At 47.0% G+C, this 23,460-nt stretch overlaps 1 pseudogene; it reads left to right on the top strand.

Annotated features, from left to right (window-relative positions):
• LOC135533813 (FH1/FH2 domain-containing protein 3-like) overlaps nucleotides 1–23,243 on the top strand; it is a 44,903-nt pseudogene extending 21,660 nt beyond the window's left edge.
• Nucleotides 23,244–23,460: the final 217 nt, after the last annotated feature.

The raw sequence follows: 23,460 nt of genomic DNA, 5'->3' as shown, positions 1-23,460 counted from the left end.
CACACACACACACACACACACACACACACACACACACACACACACACACACACACACACACACACACACACACACACACACACACACACACACACACACACACACACACACACACACACACACACACACACACACACACACACACTGCACACACACACACACTGGACACACACACACAGACAGACACACACAGGGCCCTAGACGTGGGGCCTTTCAGACAAACCACATTCACTGAACACATAAACAGAAGAGGAATTCTAGTTGAATGACGATGTAGGTCATTGGCTTCCATGATGGGAAATCATTCCATACTTCTAACTACAACATGAATATCCCCTTACCTGTAAAACCTCTCTCTCTCTCTCTCTCTCTCTCTCTCTCTCTCTCTCTCTCTCTCTCTCTCTCTCTCTCTCCTACCTCTCTCCCTACCTCTCTCCTCTTCTCTCTCTCTCCCTACCCCTCTCTCTCTTCTCTTTCTCTCTTCTCTTTCTCTCTTCTCTCTCTCCTACCTCTCTCTCTCTCCTACCTCTCTCTCTCTCCCTACCCCTCTCTCTCCCTACCCCTCTCTCCCAACCCCTCTCTCCCTACCCCTCTCTCTCCCTACCCCTCTCTCTCCCTACCCCTCTCTCTCTCTCCCTACCTCTCTCTCTCCCTCCCTACCCCTCTCTCTCCCTCCCTACCCATCTCTCTCTCTCCCTACCCCCTCTCTCTCTCTCCCTACCCCTCTCTCTCTCTCCCTACCCCTCTCTCTCTCTCCCTACCCCTCTCTCTCTCTTCCTACCCCTCTCTCTCTCTCCCTACCCCTCTCTCTCTCCCCTACCCCTCTCTCTCTCCCTACCCTTCCCTCTCTCCCTACCCTTCCCTCTCTCTCCCTACCCCTCCCTCTCTCTCCCTACCCCTCCCTCTCTCTCCCTACCCCTCCCTCTCTCTCTTTACCCCTCCCTCTCTCTCTCTACCCCTCCCTCTCTCTCCCTACCCCTCCCTCTCTCTCTCCCTACCCCTCCCTCTCTCTCCCTACCCCTCCCTCTCTCTCCCTACCCCTCCCTCTCTCTCCTACCCCTCTCTCTCTCTTCCTACCCCTCTCTCTCTCTCCCTACCCCTCTCTCTCTCCTACCCCTCTCTCTCTCCCTACCCTTCCCTCTCTCTCCCTACCCTTCCCTCTCTCTCCCTACCCCTCCCTCTCTCCCTACCCCTCCCTCTCTCTCCCCTACCCCCTCCCTCTCTCTCCCTACCCCCTCCCTCTCTCTCTCCCTACCCCTCCCTCTCTCTCCCTACCCCTCCCTCTCTCTCCCTCTCTCTCTACCTCTCTCTCTCCCTCTCTCTCTACCTCTCTCTCCCCCTCTCTCTCCCTCCCTCTCCCTCCCTACCACTCTCTCTCTCTCCCTCTCTCTCTACCTCTCTCCCTCTCTCTCTCTCTACCTCTCTCTCTCTCCCTACCCCTCTCTCTCTCTCTCTCTCTCCCCTACCCCTCTCTCCCTACCCTCTCTCTCTCTCTCTCTACTTCTCTCTCTCTACCTCTCTCTCTCTCTACCTCTCTCTCTCTACCTCTCTCTCTCTCTCTACCTCTCTCTCTCTCTCTACCTCTCTCTCTCTCTCTACCTCTCTCTCTCTCTCTCTCTCTCTACCTCTCTCTCTCTCTCCCTACCTCTCTCTCTCTCTCCCTACCCCCCCTCTCTCTCTCCCTACCCCTCTCTCAGGTTCCATTCCTTCCTGCTGTACCTAGGTCAGCCATCCTACTCTGTTCGGGACACTAAGGTGACCCACTTCTGTAAGATTATCAGTGAGTTTTCTCTGGAGTACCGGACCACCAGGGAGAGGGTCCTGACCCAGAAACACAAGCGGGCTACCCACCGAGAACGCACCAAGACCAGGGGAAAGATGATCACTGAGGTGGGTCTGGGGTGTAGGTCTGGGGGTGGAGGGTATGGCTAGGTCTGGGGGTAGAGGGTAGAGCTAGGTCTGGGGGTAGAGGGTAGAGCTAGGTCTGGGGGTGGAGGGTAGAGCTAGGTCTGGGGGTGGAGGGTAGAGCTAGGTCTGGGGGTAGAGCTAGGTCTGGGGGTAGAGCTAGGTCTGGGGGTAGAGCTAGGTCTGGGGGTAGAGCTAGGTCTGGGGGTAGAGGGTAGAGCTAGGTCTGGGGATGGAGCTAGGCTGTGGGATAGGGCTGGGGGGTAGGGGGTAGGGCTTAGAGAAGGGCTAGGTTTGGGTCTGGGGGTAGAGCTAGGGGGTAGAGGCACCTTATGGCTTTATTAAAGCCACACTATGGCTTTATTAAACCGGGCTTTATTAAACCGGGCTTTATTAAACCGGGCTTTATTAAACCACTGACTTTATTAAACCTGGCTTTATTAAACCGGGCTTTATTAAACCGGGCTTTATTAAACCGGGCTTTATTAAACCACTGACTTTATTAAACCTGGCTTTATTAAACCTGGCTTTATTAAACCGGGCTTTATTAAACCGGGCTTTATTAAACCACTGACTTTATTAAACCTGGCTTTATTAAACCACTGACTTTATTAAACCTGGCTTTATTAAACTACACTATGGCTTTATTAAACCTGGCTTTATTAAACCGGGCTTTATTAAACCACTGACTTTATTAAACCTGGCTTTATTAAACTACACTATGGCTTTATTAAACCTGGCTTTATTAAACCGGGCTTTATTAAACCACTGACTTTATTAAACCTGGCTTTATTAAACTACACTATGGCTTTATTAAACCTGGCTTTATTAAACCAGGCTTTATTAAACCTGGCTTTATTAAACTACACTATGGCTTTATTAAACCTGGCTTTATTAAACCTGGCTTTATTAAACCGCACTATGGCTTTATTAAACCTGGCTTTATTAAACCTGCCATCACACATTGACATTTTCTCATTTAAAATGCAAAGTGGATTTTAGAAGTCATTACCCTCCCTCTACATTTTACACCAGTGTCTGAATCCATGCTGCCTCTCCCACCCTCCCTCCCTACCTCCCTCCCTACCTCCCACCCTCCCTCCCTCTTACACTCCCTCCCTACCTCCCACCCTCCCTCCCTCTCTCTTTCTTCCTCCCTCTCTCCTCCTCTCTCCCACCCTCCCTCCCTCTTACACTCCCTCCCTCCCTCTTACACTCCCTCCCTCTCTCTTTCTTCCTCGCTCTCACCTCCTCTCTCCCACCCTCCCTCCCTCTTACACTCCCTCCCTCCCTCTTACACTCCCTCCCTCCCTCCCTACCTCCCTCCCTCTCTCTTTCTTCCTCCCTCTCTCCTCTCTCCTCCCTCTCTCCCTCCCTCTTACACTCCCTCCCTCCCTCCCTACCTCCCTCCCTCCCTCTCTCCTCTCTCCCTCCCTCTCTACTCTCTCCCTCCCTCCCTCCCTCTTACACTCCCTCCCTCCCTACCTCCCTCCCTCTCTCTTTCTTCCTCCCTCCCTCTCTCTTTCTTCCTCCCTCTCTCCTCTCTCCCTCCCTCTCTCCCTCCCTCCCTCCCTCCCTACCTCCCTCCCTCCCTCTCTCTTTCTTCCTCCCTCTCTCCTCTCTCCCTCCCTCTCTTCCTCCCTCTCTCCTCCTCTCTCCCACCCTCCCTCCCTCTTACACTCCCTCCTCCCTCCCTCCCTCCCTCCCTCCCTCTTACACTCCCTCTCTCCTCTCTCCCTCCCTTCCTCCCTCCCTCCCTCCCTCCCTCCCTCCTTCTCCACCCCCTCCCTCCCTCCCTCCCTCCCTCCCTCCCTCCCTCCCTCCTTCTCCACCCCCCTCTCTCTCTCTCCTCCCCACTCCCAGACGGAGAAGTTCTCGGGGTGGTGTCTCCCCAGTCCCAGGACAGCCCCTCCCTTGGCTCCAGGCCGACGGAGCCAGATCCAGATCCAGCCCAGGAGGAGCACGACAACATGAAGAACATGCTCAACACCTCCAGCGGTACCGACCACCAGGGGAACCAGCGCCGCAACCGAGGCTACCGCAGTAAGACCCACGGGGGTGCAGACACACCAATACACACCCCCAGCAGGACCTCTGTCTGCTAGCATGGTGCTCGCTCTGGAATGGGTTGGCATTTCAAGCATAATGAAGGGGAATAAATCAGTGCATCCCAGCAGTCTCTGGAGGGAACCATGTGTATATATATACACACACACTCTCTCTCTCTCTCTCACTCACTCACTCACTCACTCACTCACTCACTCACTCACACACTATCGTTCAAAAGTTTGGGGTCACTTAGAAATGTCCTTGTTTATCAAAGAAAAGCACAAAAAAAAAGTAAATTAAAATTGATCAGAAATACAGTGTAGACATTGTTAATGTTGTGAATGACTGTTGTAGCTGGAAACGGCAGATTTTGTTTTTAAATGGAATATCTACATAGGTGTAACAGAGGCCCATTATCAGCAACCATCACTCCTGTGTTCCAATGGCACGTTGTGTTAGCTTTAAGCTAAAGTTTGATTTGATTTCGTCCCCAGGTCTCGGCCCAGTTAGTCCATCCCAGATGTCTGTAGCCAAAGAGGACGGTGCTAGCTCCCAGGATGATGCTACGGATGAGATCATGGATCGGCTCGTCAAGTCTGTTACCAGGAGCCCCTCAGAGAGGCCGTCCAGCCCCAAGACACGCAAACGCTCGCGCCTCAACAGGAAGTCGTGTGAGTACGACAACATGGAGAGGAGGGCCCTTTAGGTAGACCAGAGCCTGTTGTTGTATTGATCCCTTCAACTAAACCAGCCTTGTACTATGTAGAGGCTGCTGTCCTACCATTACATACAGCTCCCACCGTTCATCACTAGCCTTGTACTATGTAGAGGCTGCTGTCCTACCATTACATACAGCTCCCACCGTTCATCACTAGCCTTGTACTATGTAGAGGCTGCTGTATTACCATTACATACAGCTCCCACCGTTCATCACTAGCCTTGTACTATGTAGAGAGGCTGCTGTATTACCATTACATACAGCTCCCACCGTTCATCACTAGCCTTGTACTATGTAGAGAGGCTGCTGTCCTACCATTACATACAGCTCCCACCGTTCATCACTAGCCTTGTACTATGTAGAGAGGCTGCTGTCCTACCATTACATACAGCTCCCACCGTTCATCACTAGCCTTGTACTATGTAGAGGCTGCAGTCCTACCATTACATACAGCTCCCACCGTTCATCACTAGCCTTGTACTATGTAGAGAGGCTGCTGTCCTACCATTACATACAGCTCCCACCGTTCATCACTAGCCTTGTACTATGTAGAGAGGCTGCTGTACTACCATTACATACAGCTCCCACCGTTCATCACTAGCCTTGTACTATGTAGAGAGGCTGCTGTACTACCATTACATACAGCTCCCACCGTTCATCACTAGCCTTGTACTATGTAGAGGCTGCTGTATTACCATTACATACAGCTCCCACCGTTCATCACTAGCCTTGTACTATGTAGAGAGGCTGCTGTATTACCATTACATACAGCTCCCACCGTTCATCACCAGCCTTGTACTATGTAGAGAGCCTGCTGTCCTACCATTACATACAGCTCCCACCGTTCATCACTAGCCTTGTACTATGTAGAGGCTGCTGTACTACCATTACATACAGCTCCCACCGTTCATCACTAGCCTTGTACTATGTAGAGGCTGCTGTCCTACCATTACATACAGCTCCCACCGTTCATCACTAGCCTTGTACTATGTAGAGAGGCTGCTGTCCTACCATTACATACAGCTCCCACCGTTCATCACTAGCCTTGTGCTATGTAGAGGCTGCTGTCCTACCATTACATACAGCTCCCACCGTTCATCACTAGCCTTGTACTATGTAGAGAGGCTGCTGTCCTACCATTACATACAGCTCCCACCGTTCATCACCAGCCTTGTACTATGTAGAGGCTGCTGTACTACCATTACATACAGCTCCCACCGTTCATCACTAGCCTTGTACTATGTAGAGAAGCTGCTGTCCTACCATTACATACAGCTCCCACCGTTCATCACTAGCCTTGTACTATGTAGAGAGGCTGCTGTCCTACCATTACATACAGCTCCCACCGTTCATCACTAGCCTTGTACTATGTAGAGAGGCTGCTGTCCTACCATTACATACAGCTCCCACCGTTCATCACTAGCCTTGTACTATGTAGAGGCTGCTGTACTACCATTACATACAGCTCCCACCGTTCATCACTAGCCTTGTACTATGTAGAGGCTGCTGTACTACCATTACATACAGCTCCCACCGTTCATCACCAGCCTTGTACTATGTAGAGAGGCTGCTGTCCTACCATTACATACAGCTCCCACCGTTCATCACTAGCCTTGTACTATGTAGAGAGGCTGCTGTCCTACCATTACATACAGCTCCCACCGTTCATCACTAGCCTTGTACTATGTAGAGGCTGCTGTACTACCATTACATACAGCTCCCACCGTTCATCACTAGCCTTGTACTATGTAGAGAGGCTGCTGTACTACAGTGCCTTGCGAAAGTATTCGGCCCCCTTGAACTTTGCGACCTTTTGCCACATTTCAGGCTTCAAACATAAAGATATAAAACTGTATTTTTTTGTGAAGAATCAACAACAAGTGGGACACAATCATGAAGTGGAATGACATTTATTGGATATTTCAAACTTTTTTTAACAAATCAAAAACTGAAAAATTGGGTGCAAAATTATTCAGCCCCTTTACTTTCAGTGCAGCAAACTCTCTCCAGAAGTTCAGTGAGGATCTCTGAATGATCCAATGTTGACCTAAATGACTAATGATGATAAATACAATCCACCTGTGTGTAATCAAGTCTCCGTATAAATGCACCTGCACTGTGATAGTCTCAGAGGTCCGTTAAAAGCGCAGAGAGCATCATGAAGAACAAGGAACACACCAGGCAGGTCCGAGATACTGTTGTGAAGAAGTTTAAAGCCGGATTTGGATACAAAAAGATTTCCCAAGCTTTAAACATCCCAAGGAGCACTGTGCAAGCGATAATATTGAAATGGAAGGAGTATCAGACCACTGCAAATCTACCAAGACCTGGCAGTCCCTCTAAACTTTCAGCTCATACAAGGAGAAGACTGATCAGAGATGCAGCCAAGAGGCCCATGATCACTCTGGATGAACTGCAGAGATCTACAGCTGAGGTCGGAGACTCTGTCCATAGGACAACAATCAGTTGTATATTGCACAAATCTGGCCTTCATGGAAGAGTGGCAAGAAGAAAGCCATTTCTTAAAGATATCCATAAAAAGTGTTGTTTAAAGTTTGCCACAAGCCACCTGGGAGACACACCAAACATGTGGAAGAAGGTGCTCTGGTCAGATGAAACCAAAATTGAACTTTTTGGCAACAATGCAAAACGTTATGTTTGGCGTAAAAGCAACACAGCTCATCACCCTGAACACACCATACCCACTGTCAAACATGGTGGTGGCAGCATCATGGTTTTGGCCTGCTTTTCTTCAGCAGGGACAGGGAAGATGGTTAAAATTGATGGGAAGATGGGTGGAGCCAAATACAGGACCATTCTGGAAGAAAACCTGATGGAGTCTGCAAAAGACCTGAGACTGGGACGGAGATTTGTCTTCCAACAAGACAATGATCCAAAACATAAAGCAAAATCTACAATGGAATGGTTCAAAAATAAACATATCCAGGTGTTAGAATGGCCAAGTCAAAGTCCAGACCTGAATCCAATCGAGAATCTGTGGAAAGAACTGAAAACTGCTGTTCACAAATGCTCTCCATCCAACCTCACTAGGCCCGAGCTGTTTTGCAAGGAGGAATGGGAAAAAATGTCAGTCTCTCGATGTGCAAAACTGATAGAGACATACCCCAAGCGACTTACAGCTGTAATCGCAGCAAAAGATGGCGCTACAAAGTATTAACTTAAGGGGGCTGAATAATTTTGCACGCCCAATTTTTCAGTTTTTGATTTAAAAAAGTTTGAAATATCCAATAAATGTCGTTCCACTTCATGATTGTGTCCCACTTGTTGTTGATTCTTCACAAAAAAAATAGTTTTATATCTTTATGTTTGAAGCCTGAAATGTGGCAAAAGGTCGCAAAGTTCAAGGGGGCCGAATACTTTCGCAAGGCACTGTACCATTCCATACAGCTCCCACCGTTCATCACTAGCCTTGTAGATGTGCAGGCTTTTGTTCAAGCCCAGCACCTAATTTAAAAATTTTTATTTATTTATTTAACTACTAGACGAGGCTTGGTGACTACTGTCTTCCCTCCACTCTGTAGTCCTACTAGACGAGGCTTGGTGACTACTGTCTTCCCTCCACTCTGTAGTCCTACTAGACGAGGCTTGGTGACTACTGTCTTCCCTCCACTCTCTAGTCCTACGAGACGAGGCTTGGTGACTACTGTCTTCCCTCCACTCTGTAGTCCTACTAGACTAGGCTTGGTGACTATTCTCTTCCCTCCACTCTGTAGTCCTACTAGATGAGGCTTGGTGACTACTGTCTTCATCCACTCTGTAGTCCTACTAGACGAGGCTTGGTGACGACTGTCTTCCCTCCACTCTGTAGACCTACTAGACGATGCTTGGTGACTACTGTCTTCCCTCCACTCTGTAGTCCTACTAGACGAGGCTTGGTGACTACTGTCTTCCCTCCACTCTGTAGTCCTACGAGACGAGGCTTGGTGACTACTGTCTTCCCTCCACTCTGTAGTCCTACTAGACGAGGCTTGGTGACTACTGTCTTCCCTCCACTCTGTAGTCCTACGAGACGAGGCTTGGTGACTACTGTCTTCCCTCCACTCTGTAGTCCTACGAGACGAGGCTTGGTGACTACTGTCTTCCCTCCACTCTGTAGTCCTACTAGACAAGGCTTGGTGACTACTGTCTTCCCTCCACTCTGTAGTCCTACTAGACGAGGCTTGGTGACGACTGTCTTCCCTCCACTCTGTAGTCCTACTAGACGAGGCTTGGTGACCACTGTCTTCCCTCCACTCTGTAGTCCTACTAGACGAGGCTTGGTGACTACTGTCTTCCCTCCACTCTGTAGTCCTACTAGACGAGGCTTGGTGACCACTGTCTTCCCTCCACTCTGTAGTCCTACTAGACGAGGCTTGGTGACTACTGTCTTCCCTCCACTCTGTAGTCCTACTTGACGAGGCTTGGTGACCACTGTCTTCCCTCCACTCTGTAGTCCTTCTAGACGAGGCTTGGTGACCACTGTCTTCCCTCCACTCTGTAGTCCTACTAGACGAGGCTTGGTGACCACTGTCTTCCCTCCACTCTGTAGTCCTACGAGGCTTGGTGACTACTGTCTTCCCTCCACTCTGTAGTCCTACTAGACGAGGCTTGGTGACTACTGTCTTCCCTCCACTCTGTAGTCCTACTTGACGAGGCTTGGTGACCACTGTCTTCCCTCCAATCTGTAGTCCTACGAGGCTTGGTGACTACTGTCTTCCCTCCACTCTGTAGTCCTACGAGGCTTGGTGACTAATGTCTTCCCTCCACTCTGTAGTCCTACGAGGCTTGGTGACTACTGTCTTCCCTCCACTCTGTAGTCCTACGAGGCTTGGTGACTGTCTTCCCTCCACTCTGTAGTCCTACAAGGCTTGGTGACTACTGTCTTCCCTCCACTCTGTAGTCCTACTAGACGAGGCTTGGTGACTACTGTCTTCCCTCCACTCTGTAGTCCTACAAGGCTTGGTGACGACTGTCTTCCCTCCACTCTGTAGTCCTACTAGACGAGGCTTGGTGACTACTGTCTTCCCTCCACGCTGTAGTCCTACAAGGCTTGGTGACGACTGTCTTCCCTCCACTCTGTAGTCCTACTAGACGAGGCTTGGTGACTACTGTCTTCCCTCCACTCTGTAGTCCTACAAGGCTTGGTGACGACTGTCTTCCCTCCACTCTGTAGTCCTACGAGGCTTGGTGACTACTGTCTTCCCTCCACTCTGTAGTCCTACTAGACGAGGCTTGGTGACTACTGTCTTCCCTCCCTCTGTAGTCCTACTAGACGAGGCTTGGTGACTACTGTCTTCCCTCCACTCTGTAGTCCTACTAGACGAGGCTTGGTGACCACTGTCTTCCCTCCACTCTGTAGTCCTACTAGACGAGGCTTGGTGACCACTGTCTTCCCTCCACTCTGTAGTCCTACGAGGCTTGGTGACTACTGTCTGCCCTCCACTCTGTAGTCCTACGAGGCTTGGTGACTACTGTCTGCCCTCCACTCTGTAGTCCTACGAGGCTTGGTGACCACTGTCTTCCCTCCACACTGTAGTCCTACGAGGCTTGGTGACTACTGTCTTCCCTCCACTCTGTAGTCCTACTAGACGAGGCTTGGTGACGACTGTCTTCCCTCCCCTCTGTAGTCCTACTAGACGAGGCTTGGTGACTACTGTCTTCCCTCCACTCTGTAGTCCTACTAGACGAGGCTTGGTGACCACTGTCTTCCCTCCACTCTGTAGTCCTACTAGACGAGGCTTGGTGACCACTGTCTTCCCTCCACTCTGTAGTCCTACGAGGCTTGGTGACTACTGTCTGCCCTCCACTCTGTAGTCCTACGAGGCTTGGTGACTACTGTCTGCCCTCCACTCTGTAGTCCTACGAGGCTTGGTGACCACTGTCTTCCCTCCACACTGTAGTCCTACTAGACGAGGCTTGGTGACTACTGTCTTCCCTCCACTCTGTAGTCCTACGAGGCTTGGTGACCACTGTCTTCCCTCCACTCTGTAGTCCTACGAGGCTTGGTGACTACTGTCTTCCCTCCACTCTGTAGTCCTACTAGACGAGACTTGGTGACTACTGTCTTCCCTCCACTCTGTAGTCCTACTAGACGAGGCTTGGTGACCACTGTCTTCCCTCCACTCTGTAGTCCTACTAGACGAGGCTTGGTGACTACTGTCTTCCCTCCACTCTGTAGTCCTACTAGACGAGGCTTGGTGACTACTGTCTTCCCTCCACTCTGTAGTACTACGAGACGAGGCTTGGTGACTACTGTCTTCCCTCCACTCTGTAGTCCTACGAGGCTTGGTGACCACTGTCTTCCCTCCACTCTGTAGTCCTACGAGGCTTGGTGACTACTGTCTTCCCTCCACTCTGTAGTCCTACTAGACGAGGCTTGGTGACTACTGTCTTCCCTCCACTCTGTAGTCCTACTAGACGAGGCTTGGTGACCACTGTCTTCCCTCCACTCTGTAGTCCTACTAGACGAGGCTTGGTGACCACTGTCTTCCCTCCACTCTGTAGTCCTACGAGGCTTGGTGACTACTGTCTGCCCTCCACTCTGTAGTCCTACGAGGCTTGGTGACTACTGTCTTCCCTCCACTCTGTAGTCCTACGAGGCTTGGTGACCACTGTCTTCCCTCCACTCTGTAGTCCTACGAGGCTTGGTGACTACTGTCTTCCCTCCACTCTGTAGTCCTACGAGACGAGGCTTGGTGACTACTGTCTTCCCTCCACTCTGTAGTCCTACGAGGCTTGGTGACTACTGTCTTCCCTCCACTCTGTAGTCCTACTTGACGAGGCTTGGTGACCACTGTCTTCCCTCCAATCTGTAGTCCTACGAGGCTTGGTGACTACTGTCTTCCCTCCACTCTGTAGTCCTACGAGGCTTGGTGACTACTGTCTTCCCTCCACTCTGTAGTCCTACGAGGCTTGGTGACTACTGTCTTCCCTCCACTCTGTAGTCCTACGAGGCTTGGTGACTACTGTCTTCCCTCCACTCTGTAGTCCTACGAGGCTTGGTGACTGTCTTCCCTCCACTCTGTAGTCCTACAAGGCTTGGTGACTACTGTCTTCCCTCCACTCTGTAGTCCTACTAGACGAGGCTTGGTGACTACTGTCTTCCCTCCACTCTGTAGTCCTACAAGGCTTGGTGACGACTGTCTTCCCTCCACTCTGTAGTCCTACTAGACGAGGCTTGGTGACTACTGTCTTCCCTCCACGCTGTAGTCCTACAAGGCTTGGTGACGACTGTCTTCCCTCCACTCTGTAGTCCTACTAGACGAGGCTTGGTGACTACTGTCTTCCCTCCACTCTGTAGTCCTACAAGTCTTGGTGACGACTGTCTTCCCTCCACTCTGTAGTCCTACGAGGCTTGGTGACTACTGTCTTCCCTCCACTCTGTAGTCCTACTAGACGAGGCTTGGTGACGACTGTCTTCCCTCCCCTCTGTAGTCCTACTAGACGAGGCTTGGTGACTACTGTCTTCCCTCCACTCTGTAGTCCTACTAGACGAGGCTTGGTGACCACTGTCTTCCCTCCACTCTGTAGTCCTACTAGACGAGGCTTGGTGACCACTGTCTTCCCTCCACTCTGTAGTCCTACGAGGCTTGGTGACTACTGTCTGCCCTCCACTCTGTAGTCCTATGAGGCTTGGTGACTACTGTCTGCCCTCCACTCTGTAGTCCTACGAGGCTTGGTGACCACTGTCTTCCCTCCACACTGTAGTCCTACTAGACGAGGCTTGGTGACTACTGTCTTCCCTCCACGCTGTAGTCCTACAAGGCTTGGTGACGACTGTCTTCCCTCCACTCTGTAGTCCTACAAGGCTTGGTGACTACTGTCTTCCCTCCACTCTGTAGTCCTACTAGACGAGGCTTGGTGACTACTGTCTTCCCTCCACTCTGTAGTCCTACAAGGCTTGGTGACGACTGTCTTCCCTCCACTCTGTAGTCCTACGAGGCTTGGTGACTACTGTCTTCCCTCCACTCTGTTGTCCTACTAGACGAGGCTTGGTGACGACTGTCTTCCCTCCCCTCTGTAGTCCTACTAGACGAGGCTTGGTGACTACTGTCTTCCCTCCACTCTGTAGTCCTACTAGATGAGGCTTGGTGACCACTGTCTTCCCTCCACTCTGTAGTCCTACTAGACGAGGCTTGGTGACCACTGTCTTCCCTCCACTCTGTAGTCCTACGAGGCTTGGTGACTACTGTCTGCCCTCCACTCTGTAGTCCTACGAGGCTTGGTGACTACTGTCTGCCCTCCACTCTGTAGTCCTACGAGGCTTGGTGACCACTGTCTTCCCTCCACTCTGTAGTCCTACGAGGCTTGGTGACCACTGTCTTCCCTCCACTCTGTAGTCCTACGAGGCTTGGTGACTACTGTCTTCCCTCCACTCTGTAGTCCTACTAGACGAGGCTTGGTGACTACTGTCTTCCCTCCACTCTGTAGTCCTACTAGACGAGGCTTGGTGACCACTGTCTTCCCTCCACTCTGTAGTCCTACGAGGCTTGGTGACGACTGTCTTCCCTCTTGGTCTCATTGTGATTCCACCTCCTGTACCTGAAAAGGGTCAAGGCGAGATGTGTGACGCCACCGAGGGATAAGCCCTTTTGTCCCTGTCTGTGTGTCTCTGTCCTTGTGTGTCCATCCACAGTATGATGTGTGTCCATAACAGAGGTTTATCTGGACAACAGAGCGTTATCTCCCTGAGCCCATAATATCTCTGTTGTTGGTTCCTCTCTAAAGATATCAGACACTACATAGTAAATACCCAGCTTTCATTCCCCCAGAAATGAAGAACTGATACCTGTTGTCAACTCAGTAACAAGAACAAAATGGTACCACTATATAGGGAATAGGGCTCTGGTCTATAGTAGTACCACTATATAGGGAATAGGGCTCTGGTCTATAGTAGTACCACTATATAGGGAATAGGGCTCTGGTCTATAGTAGTACCACTATATAGGGAATAGGGCTCTGGTCTATAGTAGTACCACTATATAGGGAATAGGGCTCTGGTCTATAGTAGTACCACTATATAGGGAATAGGGCTCTGGTCTGTAGTAGTACCACTATATAGGGAATAGGGCTCTGGTCTATAGTAGTACCACTATATAGGGAGTAGGGCTCTGGTCTATAGTAGTACCACTATATAGGGAGTAGGGCTCTGGTCTATAGTAGTACCACTATATAGGGAATAGGGCTCTGGTCTATAGTAGTACCACTATATAGGGAATAGGGCTCTGGTCTATAGTAGTACCACTATATAGGGAATAGGACTCTGGTCTATAGTAGTACCACTATATAGGGAATAGGGCTCTGGTCTATAGTAGTACCACTATATAGGGAATAGGACTCTGGTCTATAGTAGTACCACCATATAGGGAATAGGGCTCTGGTCTATAGTAGTACCACTATATAGGGAATAGGGCTCTGGTCTATAGTAGTACCACTATATAGGGAATAGGGCTCTGGTCTATAGTAGTATCACTATATAGGGAATAGGGCTCTGGTCTATAGTAGTACCACTATATAGGGAATAGGGCTCTGGTCTATAGTAGTACCACTATATAGGGAATAGGGCTCTGGTCTATAGTAGTACCACTATATAGGGAATAGGGCCCTGGTCTATAGTAGTACCACTATATAGGGAATAGGGCTCTGGTCTATAGTAGTACCACTATATAGGGAATAGGGCTCTGGTCTATAGTAGTACCACTATATAGGGAATAGGGCTCTGGTCTATAGTAGTACCACTATATAGGGAATAGGACTCTGGTCTATAGTAGTACCACTATATAGGGAATAGGGCTCTGGTCTATAGTAGTACCACTATATAGGGAATAGGGCTCTGGTCTATAGTAGTACCACTATATAGGGAATAGGACTCTGGTCTATAGTAGTACCACTATATAGGGAATAGGGCTCTGGTCTATAGTAGTACCACTATATAGGGAATAGGGCTCTGGTCTATAGTAGTACCACTATATAGGGAATAGGGCTCTGGTCTATAGTAGTACCACTATATAGGGAATAGGGCTCTGGTCTATAGTAGTACCACTATATAGGGAATAGGGCTCTGGTCTATAGTAGTACCACTATATAGGGAATAGGGCTCTGGTCTGTAATAGTGTACTACATAGGGAATAGGGCTCTGGTCTATAGTAGTACCACTATATAGGGAATAGGACTCTGGTCTATAGTAGTACCACTATATAGGGAATAGGGCTCTGGTCTATAGTAGTACCACTATATAGGGAATAGGGCTATGGTCTATAGTAGTACCACTATATAGGGAATAGGGCTCTGGTCTATAGTAGTACCACTATATAGGGAATAGGGCTCTGGTCTATAGTAGTACCACTATATAGGGAATAGGGCTCTGGTCTATAGTAGTACCACTATATAGGGAATAGGGCTCTGGTCTATAGTAGTACCACTATATAGGGAATAGGGCTCTGGTCTATAGTAGTACCACTATATAGGGAATAGGGCTCTGGTCTATAGTAGTACCACTATATAGGGAATAGGGCTCTGGTCTATAGTAGTACCACTATATAGGGAATAGGGCTCTGGTCTATAGTAGTACCACTATATAGGGAATAGGGCTCTGGTCTATAGTAGTACCACTATATAGGGAATAGGGCTCTGGTCTATAGTAGTACCACTATATAGGGAATAGGGCTCTGGTCAATAGTAGTACCACTATATAGGGAATAGGGCCCTGGTCTATAGTAGTACCACTATATAGGGAATAGGGCTCTGATCTATAGTAGTACTACTATATAGGGAATAGGGCTCTGGTCTATAGTATTACCACTATATAGGGAATAGGGCTCTGGCCTATAGTAGTACCACTATATAGGGAATAGGGCTCTGGTCTATAGTATTACCACTATATAGGGAATAGGGCTCTGGTCAATAGTAGTACCACTATATAGGGAATAGGGCCCTGGTCTATAGTAGTACCACTATATAGGGAATAGGGCTCTGATCTATAGTAGTACCACTATATAGGGAATAGGGCTCTGGTCTATAGTAGTACCACTATATAGGGAATAGGGCTCTGGTCTATAGTAGTACCACTATATAGGGAATAGGGCTCTGGTCTATAGTAGTACCACTATATAGGGAATAGGGCTCTGGTCTATAGTAGTACCACTATATAGGGAATAGGGCTCTGGTCTATAGTAGTACCACTATATAGGGAATAGGGCTCTGGTCTATAGTAGTACCACTATATAGGGAATAGGGCTCTGGTCAATAGTAGTACCACTATATAGGGAATAGGGCTCTGGTCTATAGTAGTACCACTATATAGGGAATAGGGCTCTGGTCTATAGTAGTACCACTATATAGGGAATAGGGCTCTGGTCTATAGTAGTACCACTATATAGGGAATAGGGCTCTGGTCTATAGTAGTATCACTATATAGGGAATAGGGCTCTGGTCTATAGTAGTACCACTATATAGGGAATAGGGCTCTGGTCTATAGTAGTACCACTATATAGGGAATAGGGCTCTGGTCTATAGTAGTACCACTATATAGGGAATAGGGCTCTGGTCTATAGTAGTACCACTATATAGGGAATAGGGCTCTGGTCTATAGTAGTACCACTATATAGGGAATAGGGCTCTGGTCTATAGTAGTACCACTATATAGGGAATAGGGCTCTGGTCTATAGTAGTACCACTATATAGGGAATAGGGCTCTGGTCTATAGTAGTACCACTATATAGGGAATAGGGCTCTGGTCTATAGTAGTACCACTATATAGGGAATAGGGCTCTGGTCTAAAGTAGTACCACTATATAGGGAATAGGGCTCTGGTCTATAGTAGTACCACTATATAGGGAATAGGGCTCTGGTCTATCGTAGTACCACTATATAGGGAATAGGGCTCTGGTCTATAGTAGTACCACTATATAGGGAATAGGGCTCTGGTCTATAGTAGTACCACTATATAGGGAATAGGGCTCTGGTCTATAGTAGTACCACTATACAGGGAATAGGGCTCTGGTCTATAGTAGTACCACTATATAGGGAATAGGACTCTGGTCTATAGTAGTACAACTATATAGGGAATATGACTCTGGTCTATAGTAGTACCACTATATAGGGAATAGGGCTCTGGTCTATAGTAGTACAACTATATAGGGAATAGGGCTCTGGTCTATAGTAGTACCACTATATAGGGCTCTGGTCTATAGTAGTACAACTATATAGGGAATAGGACTCTGGTCTATAGTAGTACCACTATATAGGGAATAGGGCTCTGGTCTATAGTAGTACCACTATATAGGGCTCTGGTCTATAGTAGTACAACTATATAGGACTCTGGTCTATAGTAGTACCACTATATAGGGAATAGGGCTCTGGTCTATAGTAGTACCACTATATAGGACTCTGGTCTATAGTAGTACAACTATATAGGGAATAGGACTCTGGTCTATAGTAGTACCACTATATAGGGAATAGGGCTCTGGTCTATAGTAGTACCACTATATAGGGAATAGGGCTCTGGTCTATAGTAGTACCACTATATAGGGAATAGGACTCTGGTCTATAGTAGTACCACTATATAGGGAATAGGGCTCTGGTCTATAGTAGTACCACTATATAGGGAATAGGGCTCTGGTCTATAGTAGTACCACTATATAGGGAATAGGGCTCTGGTCTGTAATAGTGTACTACATAGGGAATAGGGCTCTGGTCTATAGTAGTACCACTATATAGGGAATAGGACTCTGGTCTATAGTAGTACCACTATATAGGGAATAGGGCTCTGGTCTATAGTAGTACCACTATATAGGGAATAGGGCTCTGGTCTATAGTAGTACCACTATATAGGGAATAGGGCTCTGGTCTATAGTAGTACCACTATATAGGGAATAGGGCTCTGGTCTATAGTAGTACCACTATATAGGGAATAGGACTCTGGTCTATAGTAGTACCACTATATAGGGAATAGGGCTCTGGTCTATAGTAGTACCACTATATAGGGAATAGGGCTCTGGTCTATAGTAGTACCACTATATAGGGAATAGGGCTCTGGTCTATAGTAGTACCACTATATAGGGAATAGGGCTCTGGTCTATAGTAGTACCACTATATAGGGAATAGGGCTCTGGTCTATAGTAGTACCACTATATAGGGAATAGGGCTCTGGTCTATAGTAGTACCACTATATAGGGAATAGGGCTCTGGTCTATAGTAGTACCACTATATAGGGAATAGGGCTCTGGTCTATAGTAGTACCACTATATAGGGAATAGGGCTCTGGTCTATAGTAGTACCACTATATAGGGAATAGGGCTCTGGTCTATAGTAGTACCACTATATAGGGAATAGGGCTCTGGTCTATAGTAGTACCACTATATAGGGAATAGGGCTCTGGTCTATAGTAGTACCACTATATAGGGAATAGGGCTCTGGTCTAAAGTAGTACCACTATATAGGGAATAGGGCTCTGGTCTATAGTAGTACCACTATATAGGGAATAGGGCTCTGGTCTATAGTAGTACCACTATATAGGGAATAGGGCTCTGGTCTATAGTAGTACCACTATATAGGGAATAGGGCTCTGGTCTATAGTAGTACCACTATATAGGGAATAGGGCTCTGGTCTATAGTAGTACCACTATAAAGGGAATAGGGCTCTGGTCTATAGTAGTATCACTATATAGGGAGTAGGGCTCTGGTCTATAGTAGTACCACTATATAGGGAATAGGGCTCTGGTCTATAGTAGTACCACTATATAGGGAATAGGGCTCTGGTCTATAGTAGTACCACTATATAGGGAATAGGGCTCTGGTCTATAGTAGTATCACTATATAGGGAATAGGGCTCTGGTCTATAGTAGTATCACTATATAGGGAATAGGGCTCTGGTCTATAGTAGTACCACTATATAGGGAATAGGGCTCTGGTCTATAGTAGTACCACTATATAGGGAATAGGGCTCTGGTCTATAGTAGTATCACTATATAGGGAATAGGGCTCTGGTCTATAGTAGTACCACTATATAGGGAATAGGGCTCTGGTCTATAGTAGTACCACTATATAGGGAATAGGGCTCTGGTCTATAGTAGTACCACTATATAGGGAATAGGGCTCTGGTCTATAGTAGTACCACTATATAGGGAATAGGGCTCTGGTCTATAGTAGTACCACTATATAGGGAATAGGGCTCTGGTCTATAGTAGTATCACTATATAGGGAATAGGGCTCTGGTCTATAGTAGTATCACTATATAGGGAATAGGGCTCTGGTCTATAGTAGTACCACTATATAGGGAATAGGGCTCTGGTCTATAGTAGTACCACTATATAGGGAATAGGGCTCTGGTCTATAGTAGTATCACTATATAGGGAATAGGGCTCTGGTCTATAGTAGTACCACTATATAGGGAATAGGGCTCTGGTCTATAGTAGTACCACTATATAGGGAATAGGGCTCTGGTCTATAGTAGTACCACTATATAGGGAATAGGGCTCTGGTCTATAGTAGTACCACTATATAGGGAATAGGGCTCTGGTCTATAGTAGTACCACTATATAGGGAATAGGGCTCTGGTCTATAGTATACCACTATATAGGGAATAGGACTCTGGTCTATAGTAGTACCACTATATAGGGAATAGGGCTCTGGTCTATAGTAGTACCACTATATAGGGAATAGGGCTCTGGTCTATAGTAGTACCACTATATAGGGAATAGGACTCTGGTCTATAGTAGTACCACTATATAGGGAATAGGGCTCTGGTCTATAGTAGTACCACTATATAGGGAATAGGGCTCTGGTCTATAGTAGTACCACTATATAGGGAATAGGGCTCTGGTCTATAGTAGTGCCACTATATAGGGAATAGGGCTCTGGTCTATAGTAGTGCCACTATATAGGGAATAGGGCTCTGGTCTATAGTAGTATCACTATATAGGGAATAGGACTCTGGTCTATAGTAGTACCACTATATAGGGAATAGGACTCTGGTCTATAGTAGTACCACTATATAGGGAATAGGGCTCTGGTCTATAGTAGTACCACTATATAGGGAATAGGGCCCTGGTCTATAGTAGTACCACTATATAGGGAATAGGGCTCTGGTCTATAGTAGTACCACTATATAGGGAATAGGGCTCTGGTCTATAGTAGTACCACTATATAGGGAATAGGGCCCTGGTCTATAGTAGTACCACTATATAGGGAATAGGGCTCTGGTCTATAGTAGTACCACTATATAGGGAATAGGGCTCTGGTCTATAGTAGTAACACTATATAGGGAATAGGGCTCTGGTCTATAGTAGTACCACTATATAGGGAATAGGGCTCTGGTCTATAGTAGTACCACTATATAGGGAATAGGGCTCTGGTCTATAGTAGTACCACTATATAGGGAATAGGGCTCTGGTCTATAGTAGTACCACTATATAGGGAATAGGGCTCTGGTCTATAGTAGTACCACTATATAGGAAATAGGGCTCTGGTCTATAGTAGTACCACTATATAGGGAATAGGGCTCTGGTCTATAGTAGTCTACAGTAGTCTACAGTAGTCTATAGTAGTCTATAGTAGTCTATAGTAGTCTATAGTAGTCTATAGTAGTCTATAGTAGTCTATAGTAGTCTATAGTAGTCTATAGTAGTCTACAGTAGTCTACAGTAGTCTATAGTAGTCTACAGTAGTCTACAGTAGTCTACAGTAGTCTACAGTAGTCTACAGTAGTCTATAGTAGTCTACAGTAGTCTACAGTAGTCTACAGTAGTCTACAGTAGTCTACAGTAGTCTATAGTAGTCTATAGTAGTCTATAGTAGTCTACAGTAGTCTACAGTAGTCTACAGTAGTCTACAGTAGTCTATAGTAGTCTATAGTAGTCTATAGTAGTCTATAGTAGTCTATAGTAGTCTACAGTAGTCTACAGTAGTCTACAGTAGTCTACAGTAGTCTACAGTAGTCTACAGTAGTCTACAGTAGTCTATAGTAGTCTATAGTAGTCTATAGTAGTCTACAGTAGTCTATAGTAGTCTATAGTAGTCTATAGTAGTCTATAGTAGTCTATAGTAGTCTACAGTAGTCTACAGTAGTCTACAGTAGTCTACAGTAGTCTATAGTAGTCTATAGTAGTCTACAGTAGTCTATAGTAGTCTACAGTAGTCTACAGTAGTCTACAGTAGTCTATAGTAGTCTATAGTAGTCTATAGTAGTCTATAGTAGTCTACAGTAGTCTACAGTAGTCTACAGTAGTCTATAGTAGTCTATAGTAGTCTACAGTAGTCTATAGTAGTCTATAGTAGTCTATAGTAGTCTATAGTAGTCTATAGTAGTCTATAGTAGTCTACAGTAGTCTAGTAATCTATAGTAGTCTATAGTAGTCTATAGTAGTCTATAGTAGTCTATAGTAGTCTATAGTAGTCTATAGTAGTCTACAGTAGTCTATAGTAGTCTACAGTAGTCTATCCTCCGGACCAGTGGGAGCTGTGAAATGGGTATGTGGGTTTTTTTTATCCCTGAGACGGTGCGTTGACGTGGTAACGTGTGTGTGTGTGTTTCCCCTGTGTGTGCATTGTTCTCATTTAGTTTGACATGGTGTTTCTGTGTGTTGCAGTGAGGAGGACACTGAAGAGCGGACTAAGTGTTGACGTGGTTCAGGCTCTGGGACTCGGCAACAAGACTGGAGACAAGCTCTGAACACACAGAGAGACCTACAGACTGGAGACAAGCTCTGAACACACACAGAGAGAGACCACACACAGACTGGAGACAAGCTCTGAACACACAGAGAGACCTACACCGACTGGAGACAAGCTCTGAACACAGAGAGACCTACAGACTGGAGACACCTACACAGACTGGAGACCAGCTCTGAACACAAAGAGAGACCTACACAGACTGGAGACCAGCTCTGAACACACACACAGAGAGACTTACACAGACTGGAGACCAGCTCTGAACACACAGAGAGACCTACACAGACTGGAGACAAGCTCTGAACGCACAGAGAGACCTACACAGACTGGAGACAAGCTCTGAACGCACAGAGAGACCTACACAGACTGGAGACAAGCTCTGAACGCACAGAGAGACCTACACAGACTGGAGACAAGCTCTGAACGCACACACAGCACCACCAGACACACCAGCCATGAAGAGGAAGGATGAAGCTCGTACCGAGGGTCTGGATCTTAGAAAGTCCTGACGTGACAGAAAGAAGAGACAGTACATGTAGGAAGGACATGCTGGTGCTGACTACAGTACCCCCCCCCTCCCACAATGCTTTGGGCTTGTTCCTGTCTCACTACAAAACAACCGTTTATATTTTACAGGAAAACGTGAGAACTCTTGTTCATTGGGGTTTTTCCCTCTAAATGGTCTCTTGACAGAACCTGGCTGAAGCAGTGTTTCAGGTGTGGATTTAAATATTCAGATGTTTTGGTGTCGTAAACGTCCTGATGTATCATATTGAATAAATATATATATACAGTGTGAAGGACATTTAACTGAACATTAAGGACAGACGTCACTATATTTTAAAGGTTATACTGTGTGTCTGGAGTCAGGGTGGAGGGGGGGGGGGGGTAACAGGATGTTTTAGTCGGGAAGTGGTTGAATATAAATTTTAATGGATCCGATGTTATTAACTTTATAATTATAGATAGTCTGTTCTATACGTTGTTATATAGAGGTTATGTTGAGTCTGGTCTCAGACCACACACACACCGAGAGAGATGTCTCACACACACACACACCGAGAGAGATGTCTCACACACACACACCGAGAGAGATGTCACACACACACACACACCGAGAGAGATGTCTCACACACACACACCGAGAGAGATGTCACACACACACCAAGAGAGATGTCTCACACACACACACCAAGAGAGAGACCTCTGGTCATATAGAACGACCTCTGGTCATATAGAACAACCTCTGGTCATATAGAACAACCTCTGGTCATATAGAACAACCTCTGGTCATGTAGAGCAACCTCTGGTCATGTAGAACAGTATAGAACAACCCTACACCCATATTGTTAAGTTTAATTCCACTCCGCGTAACATCGCCACTCTGGTCTCCAACGTGCACAGTAGCGATGAACTAACGGTGACCTCTGTTTCCGAGGTACACGGTATTGTGTGTATATATATAGAGAGATGTGTTCACGTTGAAGAACAACATATTGTTATGTACAGGGGGGGGGTTGATCCACACAGTCTCTCTTTGAAATGCAGTCATTTAAGGGCAGCGTTGTGGAGGAAGCCGTGACTGTGATATGTACAGAATAAAGAGATGTCTGCTTGCACAGGGAGGTGGGGTACGATACAATGGCAAGGAAAACGCTGTCATGACTTCACTATTTCTGATCACGTGTTCACTACCGGTACCTGAATTGAGTACAGGTGTGTGTACCTGTGTGTGTACCTGTGTGTGTACCTGTGTGTATTGAGTTGTTAATACCTGTGTGTATTGAGGTGTGTGTACCTGTGTGTATTGAGGTGTGTGTGTACCTGTGTGTATTGAGTTGTTAATAACTGTGTGTATTGAGGTGTGTGTACCTGTGTGTATATGAAGTATGTTTGTTCTAGGTGAATAGAACAACATCTGGTCGTACTGCATGTTGTTTACACATTCACTATGTTCTGTAGATATATGTACTCCACGGCTGTGTCCCAAATCACACCCTATTCCCTATATACAGTCCCATATCTCACCCTATTCCCTATATACAGTCCCATATGTAGAACAACCCATTCCCTATATACAGTCCCATATCGCACCCTATTCCCTATATACAGTCCCATAT

This window comes from Oncorhynchus masou, unplaced genomic scaffold (genome assembly GCF_036934945.1).
Source record: "Oncorhynchus masou masou isolate Uvic2021 unplaced genomic scaffold, UVic_Omas_1.1 unplaced_scaffold_2681, whole genome shotgun sequence".
In the NCBI taxonomy this organism is placed as follows: Eukaryota; Metazoa; Chordata; class Actinopteri; order Salmoniformes; family Salmonidae; genus Oncorhynchus; species Oncorhynchus masou.
Note: the sequence above shows the minus strand (reverse complement) of the source record. Positions and strands in the feature narration are given on the sequence as shown.